The sequence below is a fragment of the Falco rusticolus genome, chromosome 4 (assembly GCF_015220075.1).
Source record: "Falco rusticolus isolate bFalRus1 chromosome 4, bFalRus1.pri, whole genome shotgun sequence".
In the NCBI taxonomy this organism is placed as follows: Eukaryota; Metazoa; Chordata; class Aves; order Falconiformes; family Falconidae; genus Falco; species Falco rusticolus.
The window spans coordinates 66,943,263-66,955,597 of NC_051190.1; the positions used below are offsets into that span (position 1 = coordinate 66,943,263).

General features: G+C 41.7%; 1 protein-coding gene across 8 annotated transcripts in view; it reads left to right on the top strand.

The window, feature by feature from the left end:
- Positions 1–7,127: 7,127 nt before the first annotated feature.
- The window catches only part of ZNF438 (zinc finger protein 438), a 57,776-nt gene continuing 52,568 nt past the window's right edge, over positions 7,128–12,335 (top strand). For 6 of the 8 annotated variants that reach the window (XM_037382974.1, XM_037382973.1, XM_037382982.1 and 3 more), the window contains exons 1-3: positions 7,128–7,235; positions 9,470–9,551; positions 10,065–10,118. The gene's annotated coding sequence lies outside the window, so the exon portion shown is untranslated. Of the gene's footprint in view, positions 7,236–7,665; positions 7,866–9,469; positions 9,552–10,064; positions 10,119–12,335 lie in introns of those variants that run through there. The other 2 variants (XM_037382975.1, XM_037382977.1) reach the window with 2 other exon arrangements.

Below are 12,335 nucleotides of genomic sequence, written 5' to 3' on the forward strand. Positions count from 1 at the left end.
GTCTAGAAAGGTTTCTCTGTGAGCTGCAACCTACATCAAAAAGTTTATTTTCATGAAGAATCTATTGTTTATCAACATAATGACTTCATGAACTAACTCAAAATTCTAAGCAAAAATAATCTAATCCTTCAGTCTCTGAAGCACAGCATCCTCTGTTGCTATACAGCTTTTTTAGAATAAGATACATAGCGGTAAAGTATTATTTCCTGGATTGCAGTTACAAAGAGTATTCTACACTTTCTTTGGAAAAAGAAGGCCATATAAGAATTTTTTCGGTCTTTTAGCATTTTTCCCTCTTTTCAAGCTTCATTGACAGGGCTACAGGAAGTTTTGTAGCAAATACCTTTTATACCCTAGGATGTGTGGCAGCTGGGCTGGCTGATGGACTTACAACTCTGCACATTTTTCAGATGTTTCCTTAACTGCTTTTTAGGAACAGCTATTTTTATAGACCTTTTGTTACTTCTAAGTTGTCCACACTTTATGGAAATTTCTTCCCAAATGAATACGAGACAGTCTCTTCACTACTTCTGACTCGTTCATTTCTGTCCTTCCCATTTAATCTTGTGCTTATTTTCAGTTTCCCTTCCCTCTCTTTAAATCTGTCCATGAAAGGTTATTTTTACCATATTTTAAAGTGTAATGTCATTTTTTCTATCCTCCCATTTTAAAAATATTTTTATTTATGTACTTGTATTTCTTATCTTTCCATTTCTTAAAAGTAGTTTGTTGGTTTTTTTTTTTCCTTCTCATCGCTGTAGTTCTTTGTAGAGGCTTTTTAGTCCACAGTAGGAGTAAAAAATATTTCATGATGCTGAGAGAAGTGAATTTGCTTCTTCCTGCTTGCTAGCCTGCAAGTTTCCTCTCAGTCATGCGGGTTTCCTTGGCTTCTCATTAAGAAAAACAAAAAAAGAAACAAGAACTATGTGTTCTTGGCTTGTCACAGTATTTTATTACCTTGAAGGACAGAGATCAACTTGTTGGGCATAAAATGAAAACTTTAGAACAAGCAGCTTGGGTTTTTTTTCTTAAATAATTTTTATTTGGCATCACCTGTCAACCCTTTCATGTTGCTGAAATCTATTGCTGTCTTTGAAAAATCAGTCAACCTAAGCTGGTACGAAATCAGTTCAAAGAGATTTTTCTTACTTTATGATTTCTTAGAAGCTTTTGAAAGTGTCATCTCAAAAGAAGGATAATAAATACTTAAAATATGTTCCTACTCTCTTCTATGAAGCAATAATAATGGATATAAATTCTGGCCTTCTAAATATCACAACACAACAGCTATGTTGAAAGAATATTAGGAGGTTGAGAAATCACATCCTGAGAAGTTAGAAAGTGCCAACCAGCATCATTTTGGCTTTTGTGCACTTACACATGATGATACCGTTCTTAGTTAGGTGTGTCCACCCTTTTTCTTAAAACAGAACAAAGGTTGACTAACTGAGCAATTACCGTGTACTTGCTTTCTCTTTATGGTTAGGTGGGTGATCCACCACACAGACCTCTGTTATTTTGGCTTCTGGATGACCACTAACCGTAATGGATTCTCATCTTCTGTGCAAATGAAGTTGTAAGGTTTTGACTTGTAGTCTGCAAATATATTTTATTGTAAGGGGAAAAAGGAAAATAAGCGTCCTGGATCCATTCCATGATTTGAAATGGAATGTGTTCCTGTGTGCAACACCAGTCTGCTTGTTGTCCATAAATTTGATCCTTACTCCTAGCTACTCCTGCAAGTCCATCTTCTCCCACTTCAGCAGACTGAAGTCTATCATCTACTCCACTTATGGATCTCTGCCCAGTTTCAGTCTCCTTGTGCAGGCGGTTTTAAGATAAGATCAAAATTGTTATCTGAAAACCTCCATTTGGCTATCCCCTAACACTGCTGGTACTTGAACTCTAAAGACCTGGGATTCATCCCTTTGAGGTAGCTGTTGTGGGCTCTTACAGAGAAGAAATAGGAACTTATAGGGCATCAGAGATCCATTTGAGACTTTAGGAATTAAATTGCTGCCCAGACTTCTCTGACACATTGTCTTAACACCCGTCCACCCTGAATTTTATGCAAAGGTGTTTCTTAGTAACATAGTAACTGCTGTTCCAATTGCTGGCAGCATTGGTTTCAGATTATCTTCTCATCATTCTGAGCTGTTTCTTCTCAGATCTGCTCTGTTCCTTGGATTTTTTTCACCCATATTTATTTTACTTGCTTGTTCTACTTAGTTGATCTGGATCTTGGCTTCTTTACTATCTTAATTGGCATTTCTCCTTCCCCCCCAAAAGCAGTGTTTCAGCATTTAAAGATTTGACAGGTTAATGATGACAAAAAGGAATCTACTTAAACCTCATTATATTTTTCAACTTCAAAGAGTTTACCTCATATTTATTAATGTATCATCACAATGTTTAAGTCAGAATTATCACTGCTGTTTCAAAGCCAGGGAACCCAGATGCAGACATTAAAACCTAACCGTCTTATATATTTAACAGGTACAAATAGCCAGCAGGAGGCTTAATCTGGGGGAAGCAGGAGAAGTCTGGTACTTAGAGTTTTTTCAAAGCCTGTGATTGGTGTTGTCCAAGTTCCCCAAACTATTTGAGTGTGCTCTAGTCCAGTGAACTTAAATATCTTAATCACCTTTAAAAAAGCATAGTATTCTCAAAGGCTGCTGTAGTACTCCAAACTTGACTATCTAAACCAAAACTAACCGAAAACATTCTCTACCTGGTCTAAACCAAACTAGTACCATGCAGTAATACTTTACCACATTTGGGTGGATTTTCTCTAAATGTGATGTAAAATTCCTCCACGTACGTGCAAGAGAGAATAGCAGACTAACAATTAATGTTCTAAAACTTCAAGGATTATAGGAGGGAGGGAAGTATTACAGCTGTCTGTTCAAGCTGCTCTGCCCACAAAGGCTTCAGTTCAAAGCATTACAGAAGGCAGTGGTTCCCCCCTTTATTACATTGTATTGGCATTTCCACTTGCACTGATACATGGCAAAAGCATTACTGTACAAACACCTCTATTGATTTAATTCTGAAGATAAACTACATTGCTAAATGTGAAAAAATTAATATGCACTTTAATACTATGATTTTTTGTAGCCAGCTTATTACCCTAAACTACTAATCCTAATTCTAAGCTGTGCACGTTAGTGTTGTACATCATAACATTCTTAATCATGTAGGTACAGTCTTCAGTTTATTCTATGTGATAGTCCACTACCAGTCTTATAGTTACAGATGATGGAGGAAGAACGTTCTCTACATAATATTTATTCTAAATCATTACCAATGCAATCTTTAAAACAGTGTATCTTTGTCCATCGTAGGCTGTAAAAGAGAGAAAGTAATATCTTCATCAGGTATCATAGCTTTCATTTTTTTCTATTGTATTAATTGTTCATTGGTTACTAAGTTCTGTTTACTTTCAATTTGAAGTATAAACTAATTCTATTTCTTTGCTTTTAAGAAAAACTAATTCACAAAAGCCTGTAAAATAGAAGTGAGATCACCAATATACTTTTCCGTAAAATATTCAAGAAAACAGTACTTCAGAATATCATAACCTAGGATGTTAAGGTGCTACTCCACATGAAATATTACCTCCAACAAGTTAAAATGAATTATTTTTCCCAGTATTGTTTTAAAACTCGATATTCCAGATTGACATTAATTACTGCTGCTACAAAGTTTCTACAGTTTATGATGAAGTGAGGTTTGAGCAAAATTAATATACTCACTATGAGAAATAACTGATCTTTTCTGTGAATACTGAAAACAGTCTATAATGGGAGTTTATATTGTTGTCAGATCTCTTTTCTTTTTCGCCAGCAACAGATAAATCCATTGTAGTATTTTATTATATTTTTAAATGAAAACTAATAGCTGGTAAAAGCACAAACACATTTGCATATCAGAATGAATATTTTGTGTCTCTCCAAGTGGCATGTAATACATCAAGAACCATCGTATGCTAATTTGGTCTCCTTTGTGGTTCAGAAAGGCAGCGCACGCTGAATACAGTAATGGTTTTGCTTAAGCAACAGTTAAGACTTGTATGACATCAAAAGGAATTATAATTATTTAAGACCACTTGGAGGATTCACCTTTAAATTAATTGTATTTTATAGGTTCTGTAACTGCAAAACACTTCAGCTTTAGTAGACACAAAAAGGTGAAGAAGTACGTTTAAACTTCAGTTCCTGTTATCATGAATGACTTTTAAATTAAGTATTCTGAAGCACAGGAACAGTTATTTCAGATACAGAGACTCCAAGTGGAACACATGACTGAAGGACAGTATCGTATCATAAATGTACCTTGGTTCTAAAATGACTTTGTGCCAGTCTGTCTGTTATATCACTGCACATTTCATTTGCCAAGGTGAAGTTACTGTATTCATAAAACTGTGCTTATGTTCAAGATAACTAATTCACTTACATTTCCATGAAATTTGAGTTAAAAAAGAGCCTGAACTTTTAAGGTTTTTTTATTGTTTGGGCTACACTGGAAAAAGTTTTCAGGGCATCTACTTCCTTAGCTGTCACTTTCTGGTGAGCTGCAGAAACAGATTGGCAGAAAACCGCACATATACTTTAAATATATTTCTAATTGTTAGCATACTGTATAAACTTACACTGTTCAAATTTTAGCCTTAGGTACATGTAGAGAAATGTGGATATTTGGAAGGCATTACATATTCTTTGTATCCTCACACACACAGACCTTTTTTCGTTTTGCCATTTTTGGTGCTTTTGGCCTTAATACCACAGCAGCATCATGATTCTAAGCACATGATAGCAACACCTATCAGAATTGAAAGCTTAGCCGAACCCCATTTCCCCCCTTTCGCTTGCTCCCACTGCTCAGGAGCTGTGCTAATGCTATTCCACAGATTCTTTGTTCCAGCAGTGGATAGGGTGTTCCTGTCATCCCCTTTTTCCAGCAAAGGGCTACAGCACAACAGAACAGCTGTGCTGAGTGCAGGCTTACAGGAGATGGGGGTGTCCTGGCAGAGCACATGTGAGAGAGGAGGTTGTGAAGATGGAGACAGTCCCACATCACAGGATGATACTGGAAAAGGAGTGGCCCCAGTGCCCAATAATCTTGAAGCTGTGCAGGAAGAAGTCCTTTTCTTCCCCATAAGGATCATCTTTGTTGAAGGACAGATGGCTAGAAGAAGGAAAAAAAATTCCTTTTTTTTCCCCCTGAATGTCATATTTCCCTCTTCTCACCTACGTATTCTATACTTCCCTTCTTTTTCTGTACCTTCTCATCTCCCTCCTGCCCAGCCTGCTATTATCTTATTTCTGTCACACATTTAGATCGGAAAAGACCCTTAAGATCATTGAGTCCAACTGTAAGCCTAACACTGCCAAGTCCACCACTAAACCGTTTCCCTAAGCAGCACATCTATACATCTTTCAAATACCTCCAGAGATGGTGACTCAACCACCTCCCTAGGCAGTCTGTTCCAATGCTTGACCACCCTTTCAGTGAAGAAATTTTTCCTAATATCCAATCTAAACCTCCCCTAGAGCAACTTGAGGCCATTTCCTCTTGTCCTATCACTTGTTATCTGGGGGAAAAAAAACCAGAAACAGACACCTCCCTGGGCACACTTCCAGCTCACAGCCAGACAGTTGTTGGCCAACCCCCCCAGGCCCTTTTCCGTCAGGCAGCTTTCCAGCCACCCTTCCCCAAGCCTGTAGCATTCATTGCCTGGGCTTGTTGTGACCCAAGTGCAGGACCCGGCAGTTCTCCTTTCAACATACATGAACCTCATGCAATTGGCCTTGGCCCATCGGTCCAGCCTGTGCAGATCCCTCTGCAGAGCATCCCTGCCCTCAAGCAGATCAACACTCCCCCCCCCCAGCTTGGTGTCACCTACAAATTTACTGGGGGTGCATTCAATACCCTCATCCAGATCATCGATAAAGTTATTAAACAGAACTGGCCCCAGTACTGAGCCCTGGGGAACACCACTTGTGACTAGTCACCAACTGGATTTAACTCCGTTTACCACCGCTCTCTGGGCTTGGCCATCCAGCCAGTTTTTTACCTAGTGAAGCACATGCCCATTCAAGCGAGTTTCTCCAGGAGAATGCTGTGGGAGATGGTGTCAAAGACTTCACTGAAGTCCAGGTAGACAACATCCACAGCCTTTCCCTCATCCACTAAGCAGGTCATCTTGTCATAGGAGATCAGGTTAGTGAAGCAGAACCTGCCTTTCATAAACCCAATGCTGGCTGGGCCTGATCACCTGATTGTCCTATATGTGCTGTATAATTGCACTCAAGATGATCTGTCCCATAATATCCTATCTAAACCTCCCCTGGCACAACTTGAGGCCATTTCTTCTCATCCTATCACTTGTTACTTGGTAAAAGAGACTGACATCCACCTCACTACAACTTTCTTTCAGGTAGGTGTAGTCAGTGATAAGGTCTCCCCTTCATTTCTCCAGGCTAAACCACCCCAGTTCCCTCAGCTGCTCCTCATCAGACTTGTGCCCCAGACCCTTCACCAGCTCCGTTGCCCATCTCTGGACACGCTCCAGCCCCTCTGCGCCCCTCCTGCAGTGAGGGGCCCAGAACTGAACACAGTATGGAGGTGCGGCCTCACCAGTGCCCAGTGCAGGGGGACGATCGCTGCCCTTGTCCTGCTGGCCACGCTGTTTCACCGCCTTGGCCACCTGGGCATACTGCTGGCTCGTGTTCAGCCAGCTGTCCTCCCCTCTGACCCAGTGCCTGCAGGTCCCTCACACCCATTTCCCAGAAGAACTCCTGTACTTTCCAGAGACTCATTTTTCTAGTCTGCCTCCCCAAAATCCCCAATCCCACCACCCCTAACGTGCAGCATGATGACCATCTGGTTTGGGGCTAGCTGGGAGCCCTGTTCCCCCCACACCGAGGGCTGGTCGGGAAGGGAAGGCCTCGCTTGAAGCACAGTGGTGCCTGGGGAGCCCGCCCTGCAGCGCTGTGCCCCAGGGGCTGCGGGGCTACGGCCCGACGGAGCCCGCCGCCCCCAGCATCCCGGCCGCCGCCGCTGCTTTCCCGCCAACACCCCCTGCCCGGCCCCGCACTGCGCCTGCGCCGCGGGCGGGCGCTGCAGCGCCGGCCGCCCACACGCACACGGCCTGCCCGCGGGCTGTGACGCCACACCGCGCCGTCGCCGTGACGTGGCGGAGGCGTGACGCAGGCACGCAGAGGGGCGCGTTTGTAAGTTCCCTTCCCCTCGTGGCGGCGGGGGTTGCGGCCTGGGGCGGGCGGCGGCGGGGACGGCGTGGGGCGCGCTGCACCCGCTCCCTCCTGCCGGGCCGCGGCGGCGCGGGGCTGGGGAGGTCGCTCCCCTGGCGGGCGGGAAGCGGTGGCGGCGGGGCAGTGGCTCCCGGCGGCAGCCCAGTGCGGAGGTGGGCGACTGCCCCGGCCCGGCTCCTGGCGAGCCCGAGGGGTCCCTCGCCGCGCCCTGCCGCTGGGCCTCCGCGCCCCCGGGGCCCGCGGCTCGCCCGGTCACGGGGCAGCGGATTCCGCGCCCGCGGTGCAGCCGCGCCTCCGGCCGGCGGGGGGGAAGGCCTTCTCCTGCGGCGGGGTCCGCGGGCCGCCGAGGTGCGTGGGGGGCCCGCGTGTCTCCCGCCGCCGGAGGCCGGGGCGGCGGTGCGGGGTTGCGGGGGCGCTCGGTGCGGGGCGGCCGCGGAGGCGGCTGCCGGGCCCGGTGTGAGCGCGGCGCCGGGCGGGCGCCGGGGGCAGCTGTGGTAGGCGGCGTCTGGCCCCCGCCCGCACGGAAGCAGCGACAGGGAGTTAACGGCGGCAGTTAGCGGATGTGCTGTGTAATAAAGATCTGCAGAAAGGGTGTGTATCACTGGCTTCTGCAAATCGTGAAAGTTACTTCTACAGTTCACTACACTTCCCCTTCCCCCCCCGTGGCCGTAAGATGAGGGGTGGCGGCCGATGCCCTCAGGTTTTGTGGCGCAGAGCTGTGGGAGCGGTTGGCTGGTGTGACATCACCCGCCAGCGGCAGGCAGAGCTACGCGCTGAGCTCCTGACCCTTAGACCTTAGCGCGGTTTCATAAACCTTCGTGCTGCTTTCATAAAAGTGCAAATACGTTGTGCCGTCCTCCTTAGATTTGGGCAGGAACCTGGGAGCCGAAGGGGTTCTCATTTGCTCTCAGGCTGCAGCAAACGGGTGCAGTGTTTGTGCATAGCTGGTGCTGGGGCCTGCCAGTTTATGAACCCGCTAGAACGTCTTATATTGGTAGTAATGTAACAGCATATCACAAGTTTTAAGTGATCTGACGTGGCTGGTATTGGCACGATGTGGAGGGAAGTGTTTGAAAGCAGCTTAAGAGAGTTTTGGAAAGACTGGTAAAGTCGCCAGTGTGGCAGATTTGAAACAATGGGAGGGATTGGCTTGTTTATTTTGTCCGAAAGTCATGCTCTGTTAAATGACTTGCCTAGTTCTGTGCCTGAATTAAAATTGATGTGATACACGATACATCTTACCTTTCATTGCCAGTCTTTTGCTCTTCAATTTACACTGCCTTGTGCTCAAGTTTCTTTTTTTCCCCGTTAACTATATCTCGTTGAAGCTTTTTAATGTGTGTGTTGTAGTCTCAGTTCACAGTCTAGCCCTTAAATGCTGTGTAGGTTAGCAGACTTAGTTTAGAAATTATAGTCTTGAATTTGCATATTTGAACCTGTAATACGCCATTAAAAATGGCCTTTCATATTATCATTCCATAATAAAAAGGAAAGAGGAAGATAACGTAAAGTAAACCCACAACTCCCTTGAATCACAGTAGTTTCTGTGTGAGGCTTTTTGTTTTCTCACAGGGCATGCAGCAACCAAAATACTGAGCTGCTTCCCCCCTGCCCCTCCAACCTTATTGTAGCTAGTTATTTTCAGCACTAGTTAAGTTAATTTCTTTTTTGAAGTTCTTTTTATGCAAAGCAAAATATGTATTTCAGGGTTGAGTGTATATTTTTTTTCTGCTTCAGTAGCTAGAATAATTGGATTTTTTCAGACTTGATGTTCATAAAAAATGAGAAAGGAAAATGAAGAAAAAAGCTTACAACAGTTAAGGTGTATGTTTAATTTTTTTTTGTGACATGATGTAATGTTCTTAGTGTTTAATTAAAAAATATTCTTGGGTGTTGATAACTGGAGGACCAGAAGAAAACTAGCACTGTGGTATGGTTCAAATGTTTTTAACTTTTGAGCAGGCTGTTAAAAGTAATAGATTGTGGGGTAACTGAAATTTTGTAATTAAAATGTTTATCAAAGCATTTATGAAGGGGATACTAGTTTCCTTTGTATGATTCTCTGATCTCATTTGTGACAATATCAGGACTAGCAATGACAGTAACAGCATATGATGAGGTATTTCTGATTTTCTTACATGAAAATTTATATATATATATAGTGACTGTTATACGTACATGTTTTTGATACACAGATTCAATGATTATGCTGCATTAGATGGAAGGAGTGTTCCTCATTTGTGGCTTGGGGTGTTTCGAGGTCTTTTATGTGCAGAGGTAATATGTTATTTGTGGAAGTGCTTTAATGTTTTAAATGTCTGTATGAAACTGGTGATGGTTTCATGTATTTATTTGTACCTAAAGAGGTGGATGTTGTCAGGTCAAAGTGAAATGATCAAATGGTGAAAGTACAACTATGATCTGAAGTTGGCTGAGAACTATTACTGCAGTTGCAATTATAGAAACTTTGAGAGTTTTAAAAGTACATGGTAAAATCAAGAATGTGTGGATTTTATCAGTTATTTTAGCAATATTTATTCAAATATCATATATATTTTATGGTAATTACAGTATTTTGTAATTATCATACAATAACTAATCTGTTAATGTATGGTAAGCCTCAGAGGATGTGCTGTTGTACTAAGGCTAAACATGTTTTAGTAGGTTTATTATTTATTTATCACTTTCTAAAATGTATGCCTGTTTTGTGTTTAATATGATTTTCTGTCCTTTGCTAAATATGTTTCCTGAGGTATTGGAACTTTCTGTTTTTTGTTTTCCTTGAACTAGGAATTAAGATGGATGAAATATTTTATTGGCCATAGCAGCAGCAGGATGTATAAGGTGCGTATGTTGAAAGAATATAGTTCATATCCTTGCAGTATATTTTAATTTTTGATTCTATGTCTGTCTGAACACAGAGAAATTACATATGGTAAGCTAGGGTTTTTTTGGGGAGACAGATAAAGGTAGTTGACCTGCTTTCAGTTGTGGTAAGCTGCTACATGTTTAACACAAGGTTACATGAGTAGATGCAGACAGCCTTAGGTAGCTGTTGCATTTTAGTTTAGCATCCTTTAATGGAAATTTTACAGTGTTTCCTTTCTTTAATGTTTGTATGCTTTTTCTTTTGTAAAACTGGACTGAGAAATTCCCATGAAGTGTTTCAGAATCTTTTCAGTGTTCTGGTTAAATGTGATCAAAGAAGAAAAAGATTCAGTCACCATCTATGTACCTCCCTTTTTACATTTGAGTTGCTGTTTGTTGGTTGCTTTGTTTGTTTGAAGTTCTTTAACGTCATTGAGGGATGCACTCCAGTGGGAGTGTACTCCAATGAAACAAGTTGTTTTCAGGATTTCAATAAAAGATATTAGTGGTTCAGCAGCAGTAAGAGATTTTTCTATGTGCATCCTCACCTCCAGTCAAGTTAAAATGCTGTCCTTATTTGCTTAGACTTAATGCTTCATGTTATCATTATAATTCACTTACAGAGATCCACAACGTGTTTTTACTTTAAAAGATTTTTTTAAACAAAATTGAAAACAGGAGTATATATTTTTACAAGACTAACAGTGGCAAATAAGAGAACAGTGATGCTTGAAGAATAGTTCAGCACTTTCTCATGAAGTGTATTTGCATGTTGTTTTTATCAAAGTTGGATGAAAAACTTCTTCAGAATGTAATGATTAAAAATAGTATGTATAGCATGGATCTGTAATGATTTTTTAATTTTGTAAATAAAAAATTGTGATGATTTTTTATGTTTTCTCTTGCTGGTATAACAAAGAGGTTTTTTGTCAAACGTCAGTTTAAAATGGCATTTGGAGAATGCTGTCGTCATTGTATTTGTTCAGTGTTACTATTGTTTTTGTCACCTTTCATGAAAACACACAGAACAACTGGGTAGAAACCATCCTGTTCTTCGCGTGATATTTGCTAATTAAGTGTGTCTTTGACTTATTGTAGTACTATATTTGCAGGTAATGTTTTGTCCTTAATAAGCTGATTAAATCTAGTGTAAGTAATATTCAAGCTTTTTTTTTCAAGGACCTGATTTCATGGATATTTATAGCGTAATTAAACGTAGGAAATGTTATCATGGTTTGTGGAGCAATACATCTTAATCTGATAATTCTTCCTAATTAATATAAAAAATGTAATCAAAACACCATAAACCTAACTGTGGTAGAACTGTACTGTGTATTAAATAGGGATGTGAAAGTGTATAAATTAAGGAGAGACTATCTTTGGTTTGTCACTTCAGTGTGTTACCATTTTAGGAAAGAACTATTTCCCCACCTAAACAGTGAACTATTCTTTTTATCGTTGGTTCTTTCTTGCATCTTTTTGAAAGACTTACAGTACTGAAAGTCTTGCCTGAAGGGACACTAGCTGGTGTCCTGATACCAGAACCGGCTTAGTATGGAACTGTCAGTCTACTTTCCACTGCAAACATGGAAAGGGAGGATACGTAGCTCAATGCATCTTACAGAATTGTAATGCATTGCGGTCACTTTATTTGCGGTTTATTTTTTTGCAGAATGATGAGGGTTTTTTTCATGGGATCATGTAAAGGGTAAAATTATGCGGTACTGTGTAGTTAACATATATTTTTTTAAAGTTGGACTTTTTAGAGGCTGCTATAGGATATTAATTTCTGTATATGTGTCCTGCTGTTTCATTCTGTGGCTTAGCCCTTTATTGCTTTTCAGGAAGTCTGAGCCCAAGATTGTTGGTTTAGGAAAAATGTCATGGTTAATGCCAAGAAGTCGTCTTGTGCTGAGATAAGCTTCAGAGCTGGACTATCCCAGCCCTGCGGAAATACCTCTGTTACAGCAAGTCACTGCAGAGGCAGGGAGGCTGGGTATTCCTGTGGCTTGTTTGGGTATTTCCTGGGAGAATCAGGTGCAAAAGAGATGGAAAAGCAGCTGAGAAAATTTGATACGTATAGGGATTGTGAGGGAGAGAAACCACTCCTGGCAGACTTACTAGGACTTACCACTGAAATTGCTTTGGTATCTTCTAAGTTAACAGTTTCATGGAGAATTTTTGCACTTTGAT